Raw genomic sequence first — 10,633 nt, forward strand, 5'->3', positions numbered from 1 at the left:
GAAACATATGTCAAATGCATCCCTCATGGATGACATTAAGTCATACTGAGCTACAAGCAACATTAGTGTAACAAGGTAGAAGCCGCAATCAGTCTGTGGCAGTGACTTTTATATAACCTTTATTTATGCCGTAAAAAAAATCTAATTAACATTAAAAATGTATTTTGTAAGAAGTAGTTGGACAGCAGAAATGGCTCAAATATTACAATTATTTTTCCACTACTAATTAATTACCGTTGAGCTCAAAGGTTATATTAATACACGGTTAACGAATGTGTATTTATGACAACGATTTGTGAGACGAACAAAGGTAAACTTACCTTTGTTCGTACGATGGTCTTTCGGTGCATTTCAAGGTCCTGCACCCATCCGTCGGTAAACTGTACCTGGGCTTGTTGCAGTGACCTGAAGTTACTAAACTTCATGAGTGTATGCACTCACTCCAAGAAGCGTATAATTATAAATCTGAGCGTGGTGAAAGTTGGGCAGCACACTAACGTCTTTTGTCCCTCTGTGTGCTCGTAAGGGTCTGACCCTTTCACTCCTTTGATTTTTCCTCGTATCTTTTCTTTGTCTTTTCGTCGAGTCTGTCTTTGTACGGACCGGCATTGTTCTCCGTCGTTTTGTACATACCTTTTTTGTGCGGCAAAGAAAAAACAAGAAGGTATTGGAACCGGAGAATGAACGTTTTGCGGTGCTGCAATTGCAAATGCTTGTATTTGATGCGGTACTTGGATTGTTTTGCCAGGAGTTCCCGGCATGCAATGCGCAAAGTCACGTGGTCTGTCAATCGCTATAGGAAAAACCATAAAGCCTTTGCATGAAAACAACTGCTTTGATGTACACTGCCTTGTTGGTATATATGTATGAATCTGATCAAGTTAAACCTACACCATTCTCCCTATTTGGGATTTTAAACAGTACATAGCGGAAACAAAAAGACTGCTTGGTAGAGTTAACCTCCTGAACTATCTACAACACATGGTAGAAACCTGAAATTAAGACCAAGAACACTAGAGGTGAGACATGATCATTAATTAATATTAAAATTAATAAATGACAGATTTAGGGATATTTTCATAAAGTATTTATTTACCAAAACAATAGAAAACAGCATGGTAGCACAATATATTTTGTTAACACAGCAAGCTTTAAATATGAAAGGAGACAGAGAAAGAAAGGTGAGAAAGAAGAATAAGAATAACACTTAATTGAGTTTTTGATGGCATTTTACACACAGTACTAATACAGTATCTAGAAAATATGGGAAAATACTGGCATCATATACAGTACTTACTTCTGAAGAAATTATATGGGACCCTGAAAAACAGGACACAAGTGAAAGGACAAAGAACTGTGAATGGCAATTGATGGACTTGCTCAGATGATCACAGTACTGGCATCTTTATTCCAGAAAGGAATTAGAGAAATCATATACACTAGTACTTACGTTGATGAACTTAAAAAGTTGAATGGTCTCGAACCTCTTAAACAAACAATGATCAGACCCTGACAAACAGGACAGAAAGGAATAAAGATTAGATGAATATTGAAATCTATAAAGGACAGATTATGATTGAATTGTATCACCAAAGACTATTCACTCATCAATAAAAGGTCACCTACAACACTTCCACAGCAGCAACACTGAACATATCTTAAGACATGGAAACCTTTATGAAGTGAAAGGACAGACAGTGAAGGTTGAGAAAGAATTGTACTTAATAGATTTTTTCAGACGATGACAGTACTGGTATGCTTACTCTAGAAAAATGGTTGAATCATATTCCATATAGTACTTACTTAAAATGAACACACTTCAGTCCTCCTAAAATGACTGACAGCATCTGAAATGAAACAATGACAGATTAAGACTGTAAGAATATATGTTTATAAATGCCTAATACTCCAATCTCATATTTATTCTATCTATTAAGATGGACAAATTCTAACCATTTACCAATCACTTGACTTGTTTGAAGTGAAGGTAGATACTAAACGTATTCATTTAGGCAATAATAATAAAGCTGAATTTAATATTAACAATAGATAATTAGGAATGTTTTGCTCATTTTTATTTCACCTCACCAGGTTACAAAAGGAGCTTTCTCAGCCAACCCGTTCTCACTCCCGACGCGTAAAATAATGACGATTTGTCACGTCCCTTAACTTCTCATGCTGACGCCTAAGGTACCCTTCCACGTTTTTATGTGACGCTGTGGGTTGTCAATTCATTCCAATATGAACCCGCTCGCGGCGATCAGAGACGCTTCGAGCAGAGGCTCCAGCCATCCATTTACTCCAATAATAACCCCGTCACAGCGAAACATGACGCTGTGAAGCACAATCTAACTGGAGAACCGGGGACCCTCTCCGCGAATGGGTTTTTCTCCCTTATTTAATGCTTTCTTTTAATGACATCGTTAACATTTCTCAACAAAAACACGTGAAAGTATCACTGATAATTCAACAATAAAATCGCTTCATGTTGTGGCCATCACACAGTGTTTTCCAAACTGATTCACGATCTGAAAGTGCGCAGATTTAACGTACATAATCCTTCGTTAGGTTTATTATTTTCATTTCACACGTAAAACGCATTTATAGATTCATTCACCACTCCTGTTAGTTTTGGATGCGCTCGGCTCCAACCAATCAGACCAATTTACGCAGACGCACTAATCCCGTAACTGCACACTACCCATAATCCTCAACCGCCGTCGCTATGGAAATGAAGATAACAACAGCTTGGTGCTACCCGTTATTCCTTTATTTACTCTAAAATAATAACCAGCGATAATACGAAATTAAACTGGCCCAGTGTTTAATTATGTAATTAAAAATTGCAAATTTTAGTATTTTATTTTTTACAAATTGCAATATTTATCTACAGCGCGCCTTTAGCGACACGTCAACAGATCTTAAGCAAGGCGATTGGATGGTTTTTACTGCAATGAATCTTGGGAGTCGTAGTAAATGTATCTTTCAACTCACGGTCCTGCAGCGAAGTTTTCGACTGGACACGAGGCAGATCCTAGCTAAGTAAGTTGTGATAAACTGTGGGTAATTTGCATGTTCACTGAAATATTAATTTCAGTGATATTAAACTGATATTAAACTTGAAATGTTTTCACAGAGCAGTCTGTGTACCAAGAGAACTACTTCTGCAAAAGTTTATTTAATTTTTTTGTGATGTATTCTCATGTGTAAGACACTTGCTTGGCCACCCAGCTAATGTTAGTACTGCTCTATTTTAGCAATGTATCTTTTCTGTAATCAATTCAGGTTTTTTTTTAACCCTATTCACGTAATTAACTCAATATTAACGACTTTAATCTCGTAATTGATTTTTTTTTTCTAAATATGGTGTAATACTGCCTCGTAATATAAGTTATTTCTTTGGTCATAAATTATTTTTGTAATCGTTTCACCAAAACAGACCTGAAATAATCCCTACATGTTCCATTTTCATTTGCAGAAATGACAAAGCCAAAAACCAAACCATGCCCTTCCTGTCAGGCCCCAAACACCTGCAACAGGAAGACATGCAGTGGATGCCTGGGCAGCCTGAACCTAACGGAGGGATTGAAAAAAAAACAAGAACAGTTTAAAAACAGTAACTGGGCTGCCTCTGTTAAAAAAAAACAGAAATGCGAGCAGGGTGGTTAATTCAGCCCAGTTGTCAGTAAGTTTAAAAGTTCTGATCTAATAAGTGGTTGGTCTGGTAGACAATTCTTTATTAATCACAGTTGTCAATGTTTTCTTGTATATCATGAAGTAAGAAACTAACAAGACATGTATATACACATAAAATATTAATTTATAAAAGAGCATAAATAAAAAAGTTATTCACATCAGAATAACATCATCACACTAAAGACATCCAACTAGAAAAAACTTGTTAAAACTATTTTTATTCAAGCTGCTTCTGATTTTTAATTTAATCGGCTATTAACTGAGAGACAAAACATTTTAAGATGGATTTTATCATACATTTACAGGTTTGGTCACCATAAATACTTTTTAACTATCGACAACAATAAAACAACAAAGATGTGAGACTTAAAGGTTTGTTATACATCAATTTGCTTACATGAAAGACTGGCTGCATGTTTTTCTTTGTTGTTCTTGCAGGTTTCAAAGCTACATGCCCTGGGCTACCAGCCAGTTCTGTTTCTTGGACAGTTTGACCGTAAGGGCCGTATAGTAGGGGACGTGATCACTCAGATCGAACCAGCGGAAGGTGCTGCACGTGACATCCTCATGAAGATGAGGAAGCTTTATGAACACCTTCTGAGAAGTAAGATATGCTTTGTCCATTATCTGTAACCAGGTGTCCTTATCAGGTAGCCTATCCTAGCTGTCTTTGGGTGATACTCATGGTACACCCTAGATAAGAAGGCAGTTCACCACGAGGTACATAGAGACAAACAAGATGGTGAGGATGAGGATAGTTAACAGTCACCAGCTATTCTATTCTATTCTACTCTACTCTATTCTGTTCTATTCTATTATTCAGCCAAGGTTCAGACCAGTAACCTTCTTGCTGTGAGGTGACAGCTGCCCTACATGTCCTGTTGCTAACATGAAAATAGTGTTATATCTGCCTTATTACCTCCCCATGTGTCGGTCACATCACCAAAGCTAGCCATACTGAACCTCTGGTGTTACCCACCTGAACAATTTTGTATGTGTGTGTGTATATTATGGTCTTTCACACTCATGTATATACAAATGTAATTTTAAAAATCCTCACAAAAACCAGACCTCATAATTCTCTTCGAAACTTTCTAGTATAACAAATGTTATAATGTTACCAATATGAACACCAAGATTCTTAAATAACTTATATACTTCTTAAGAGGTTACCTGATTACCTCCCTGAGGTAGTTAGCATCACCATTGTACAAAACTCCTAAGTCACAGTACTAGCTTGAAGTGTCAAATGTTATTCACTACAAAGTCAGGAAAGTAGTGTCATCAGAGGAAAAAGTCATTAGCTCTCTGGATTTATAGTCACACTCATTAATTTATTAATGTACAATGTAGAAAAGCACTGCAGATGTCACACTACCCCCGAGGGCACTTGTACTGAATGATTTGGGTCAGTGAGTGTGTGAGATGACTTATTTGATGCCAATATTTACCAGTTGTATCTTTAGTAAAAACTTAACTGAAAACATGCAAATCACTACTTATTATGTGTTTATGTGTACTGTACATTTTTTCAACCCATTTTAATGAATGTTTAATATTTAAAATTTTTCAGAATTACAAGCTTCACCTCCTGCTAAAAGTTCTACACCAGCAGCTGGACCATCCTCTGCTGACAGTGTGGATGCTGGACCAGTCCCAGACCCAGAGGCTCTAAACGAGGAATTTATTCTTCATTTAGAGCCTGAACCAACATCTTCCCTCTGTCAGCCTCCTGCATCCTCCTCTTCATCTCTGCTTCCTCCTGCATCCTCCTCTTCATCTCTGCTTCCTCCTGCATCCTCCTCTTCATCTCTGCTTCCTCCTGCATCCTCCTCTTCATCTCTGCTTCCTCCTGCATCCTCCTCTCCATCTCTGCTTCCTCCTGCATCCTCCTCTTCATCTCTGCTTCCTCCTGCATCCTCCTCTTCATCTCTGCTTCCTCCTGCATCCTCCTCTTCATCTCTGCTTCCTCCTGCATCCTCCTCTCCATCTCTGCTTCCTCCTGCATCCTCCTCTCCATCTCTGCTTCCTCCTGCATCCTCCTCTTCATCTCTGCTTCCTCCTGCATATTCCTCTCTGTCTCTGCTTCCTCCTGCATCCTCCTCTTCATCTCTGCTTCCTCCTGCATATTCCTCTCTGTCTCTGCTTCCTCCTGCATCCTCCTCTCCATCTCTGCTTCCTCCTGCATCCTCCTCTTCATCTCTGCTTCCTCCTGCATCCTCCTCTCCATCTCTGCTTCCTCCTGCATCCTCCTCTTCATCTCTGCTTCCTCCTGCATCTTCTTCTCCATCTCTGCTTCCTCCTGCATCCTCCTCTCCATCTCTGCTTCCTCCTGCATCCTCCTCTTCATCTCTGCTTCCTCCTGCATCCTCCTCTCCATCTCTGCTTCCTCCTGCATCCTCCTCTTCATCTCTGCTTCCTCCTGCATCTTCTTCTCCATCTCTGCTTCCTCCTGCATCCTCCTCTCCATCTCTGCTTCCTCCTGCATCCTCCTCTTCATCTCTGCTTCCTCCTGCATCCTCCTCTCCATCTCTGCTTCCTCCTGCATCCTCCTCTTCATCTCTGCTTCCTCCTGCATCCTCCTCTTCATCTCTGCTTCCTCCTGCATCCTCCTCTCCATCTCTGCTTCCTCCTGCATCCTCCTCTCCGTCTCTGCTTCCTCCTGCATCCTCCTCTTCATCTCTGCTTCCTCCTGCATATTCCTCTCTGTCTCTGCTTCCTCCTGCATCCTCCTCTTCATCTCTGCTTCCTCCTGCATATTCCTCTCTGTCTCTGCTTCCTCCTGCATCCTCCTCTTCATCTCTGCTTCCTCCTGCATATTCCTCTCTGTCTCTGCTTCCTCCTGCATCCTCCTCTCCATCTCTGCTTCCTCCTGCATCCTCCTCTTCATCTCTGCTTCCTCCTGCATCCTCCTCTTCATCTCTGCTTTCTCCTGCATCCTCCTCTCCATCTCCACATCCTGCATCTCCCTCAATTTCTACGGTGTACACCTCGGATGTCCCAAACAAAAAAAGGACAAGGAAAGGTTAGACGTTATGGTATTGTAAATGTACGAAACACATGACATGTTCGTTAAGTTTGTTAAGATTTCTTTTTCTTAATTTTTGCATTTTTTCCAGTTTTACAGAACTCATGTAAATATTTCATTTGTTATTTTTCAGAATGCCGAAAACACCGTACACAGAAGATTTTCAAATATGAAGAGATAGTAGACAGGAGAGTTGTAAATGTAAGTAATTTAGCCTGCTGCTGTGCAGATTTGTTTGCGTCTTTGGACTTCCCGGATTTGAACTGTGCCTGACTGACTATCCATAAGCTTTTGTATTTGATGAATCTTCACTAATTCAGCCACTGAGTCAGGATTTCAGGCTTTGCTGACATGCACTCGATGCTGGCAGTACAAGCATTGTAGTGGTTCTTATGTTTTTGTAAACTAATTGTATAATATATTGAGCCATTCAATAGTACACAAATGTTTATAAGCTCCTTTTTGTATGCACCTTGCATGTCTTTCTTAATTAATTGTTTGTTTATATCATGTTTTTCAGGAAAAAGACGAAGTTAAAGTCAAGTGGAAGCCTTGCTCAACATGGTATGTAGTAACAACTTTGTTGGACGGGAACAGACATTCATATTGTTGATAAATAGTTATCACCTCAATTTGAATTCATGTATTTGGACTAAAGTAAATTGTCTTCTTCTGTGAGGAGCTTGATAGCTGTCCACCTCCAAAGTCCATTATGAGTTTTGGAGGTGGACATGGTCAACACTTTTAACCCTAGAACACTATCGCTATAAATAGTAACACGATCACTAATGCCGGGTGATTTATACCAGGTATAATATAACCAATGAAAAGTAATCAAATATATCAAAATATGACAACACATGACAAATTAGAGTGGTCTTCTTTTACTTTCAACTGTGCCATGTCTAACAAAATGAAAAATAAGACTCCTAAAACAAAATAATGACTCTGGAAAGCTGGTCTTTGGTCCACCCATTCCTGGGACATTTGAGACTTCCCTGGTGATGGCACAGGCTCCTCGACACGCAAACAGCTGCAGGAGAGAGAAATCATGTAAATGTATTTTCTCGGGTGTAAATCACCCAGCGATAGTGTTCTAGGGTTAAGAGTAGGCATAAGACTTTACTTATTTATAGAGCTTATAGTTAGGGCTGGTTCAGCTCAGCCGTTAGTTATGCTGTAATAGGACCAGACTGCTGGGGGTTAGTGCCCCCCCCTCTCTCTCTGTCTCTTTCAGGGTTATGCAGGCTCAGTATTGGTTGAAGATGCAGTCACGTCTCCTTTTACTGAAAACTCTCCCCCTCTTCCTCATCACCATCTGTAAACATACATGTCTCAGTAATGCAGTTCATGCATGTTACTAACTAAACTTCTTCCCTGGAGTTTCTGTGCTCTCTCATCCAGCAGGTTCCAATGGATCGTGGCTGCTGCTGTGGTCCTGCTTGACATCTACTACATATATTAATACTCTCTGACTTGATTTGATTAATTTATATTACAATGAAGGCATATAAAGCATGACATGAATATAGAAGATATTTTATCCTAAAAAATTGTCATATGTCACAACCTAAATTGTCCTATTTTGTGTGTGGTTGTCGTTGTTGTTTGTTATGTTTTTCTCCTTACAGTGGCAAAGTGTGGGATGACACATGGGAACCTGCGCAGTTTTAGACACAGTAAACCAGGCACCACAGGTCGCAGAGATCGCACAGTTCACAGCTTGTAGTTCAGCATAAAAGTTCAAAATAAAATATTTACTATGCATTTCAACCAGTGTCAGTCTCTGTTTCACTCTCTAATTGTGGCTTAAGTACCTAACACATTCATGAATCTGATCGATCAATAATATCTTCCCTGCACTCGACATCTCATAGTTTTACTCAAATGCTGATTTTCAAAACATTCTAGAGGAAAACAGATAAAATAATCTGAACAGTAACAGTGATTGTGGATGATGATGGAGGCTTCAATGGATTATTCTGTTTCAATCAATAGGTTCGTATCTATGACAATAATTTGATAAGTTTAACAGGTTGGTTTAGGCCTGGCAAAAAAGCAAATATTCACAAACTTTTGTTTTTGAAGAATGTCTATCTTTTTTGGGATGAAGCTATCTGGCAAAACAAGACAACCCTTTTAACCTCATCTTTATGTCTATCATGTGGCTATGATACTGGATTTTGGTTTGATGCATATGCAGGTTACAGCTGGGGAATGGCAGTATGTTGTGGATTGATTTGGCATGTTCAACCACTGTTACACCAAACTCTCTCACTTATAACATGATAAAGGCCTCTTACTCAGTGTCATGGATTTTCTATACTTTTGTGGACACAGGGCCAAAGTCTGAGGCAATAAGTCAGATCAAAGAAGGCAATGATTCTAAAATGGGAGTTTACTTATGTCATTATATATATCCAGGAATATGTGCCAGAGGATAGTTGTCATGAAATCAATATTAAATCAAAGTATTCTTTAATTACCACAGCTGACACGAGTTCTCCAAAGCTGCCTGCTTTCTCAGGATCTGTCTCCAAAAAGAACCAGGGAGCGCTAACATGTTATGTTCTAAACTGATGAAGAAAATGCACATTAAACATAGTATAAACTTACTGAGTGAAGTAATGTCAAGAGGATTCCTTTAGCTCCTATTGGGTTGGTTCCTTGATCAATGCAATACAGAATCATTAATCTGGTTTTATGTAATGTCCTCAAAACATGTCAAAATGAGGCTCACTAGTCTGTGTGGCCTCCACATGCCTGTATGACCTCCCTACAACACCTGGGCAGATGCTCTCCTGATGGATCTCCTCCCAGACTCCAGGACTAAAGCATCTGCCCACTCCTGGACATTTTGTGGTGCAGTTGGTGGATGGAGCGAGACATGATGTCCCAGATGTCCTCAATTGGATTCAGGTCTGGGGAATGGGCGGGCCAGTCCACAGCATCAATGCCTTCGTCTTGCAGGAACTGCTGACACACTCCAGCCACATGAGGTCTAGGATTGTCTTGCATTAGGAGGAACCCGGGGCCAACCGCACCAGCATATGGTCTCACAAGGGGTCTGAGGATCTCATCACAGTACCTAATGGCAGTCAGGCTACCTCTGCCGAACACATGGAGGGCTGTGCAGCTCCCCAAAGAAATGCCACCACACACCAAAACTGACCCACTGCCAAACTCATGCTGGAGGATGTTGCAGGAAGCAGAAGGTTCTCCACGGCGTCTCCAGACTGTCACAAGTGCTCAGTGTGAACCTGCTTTCATCTGTGAGGAGCACAGGGCGCCAGTGGCAAAGTTGCCAATCTTTGTGTTGTCTGGCAAATGCCAAAAGAGAGTGATATTATACCCCTTTCGTCAAACTGACAGGTCATTAATTATTCATGAGCTCCGGAAGTCCGGAAGTAATTACTTCCGGAGCTCCGGAAGTAATTAAATTATTCATGAGCTCCGGAAGTAGGAAGTAATTAAGTAATAAAAATATGATATTCATAAAAATATGATATTCATAAAAATATAATTGATTATTTAGAAAGTTTCTGATATATCAAAATAGCATTCTTTTATTTCTTTAAGCAATTAAATTTTTTTTTTTTATGCTCAAAAAACGCCATCTGGTGGCGGGTCAGTGTGTGTGTGTGTGTGCGCGCGCCCGCGCGCGCCCGAGGCTGTGTGTCTGGGCGTGCGGGGGCACGCCCGTGTCTCCGGACCGTGCTCTCTCGGGCTCCGTGCTCATGTGTTTAAAAATGTATTAAACCATATTAAAATTGTTTAGTTAAACTTGTGCTTTTGTAACGTTCAGTATGGCCACAAACACATGCTGCATGCCTTGGGGGAAAACTTTATTTCGATTTATATGCATTTGTAGATTTAGAATAAAACTCATACTCAGAAAAAACTCGCGAT

The 10,633-nt window shown here is 40.0% G+C and overlaps 2 long non-coding RNA genes across 2 annotated transcripts; both read left to right on the forward strand.

Annotated features, from left to right (window-relative positions):
- The first annotated feature begins 3,008 nt into the window (after positions 1–3,008).
- Positions 3,009–4,178, forward strand: LOC143415878 (uncharacterized). Its single transcript, XR_013096302.1, has 3 exons — positions 3,009–3,042; positions 3,479–3,685; positions 4,135–4,178. It is a non-coding gene; the product is annotated as an uncharacterized LOC143415878 (long non-coding RNA).
- Positions 4,179–6,465: 2,287 nt separating this feature from the next.
- On the forward strand, positions 6,466–7,323 carry LOC143415917 (uncharacterized). The gene is made up of 3 exons (XR_013096345.1): positions 6,466–6,721; positions 6,858–6,925; positions 7,245–7,323. It is a non-coding gene; the product is annotated as an uncharacterized LOC143415917 (long non-coding RNA).
- Positions 7,324–10,633: the final 3,310 nt, after the last annotated feature.

This window comes from Maylandia zebra, unplaced genomic scaffold (genome assembly GCF_041146795.1).
Source record: "Maylandia zebra isolate NMK-2024a unplaced genomic scaffold, Mzebra_GT3a scaffold11, whole genome shotgun sequence".
Taxonomy (NCBI): Eukaryota; Metazoa; Chordata; class Actinopteri; order Cichliformes; family Cichlidae; genus Maylandia; species Maylandia zebra.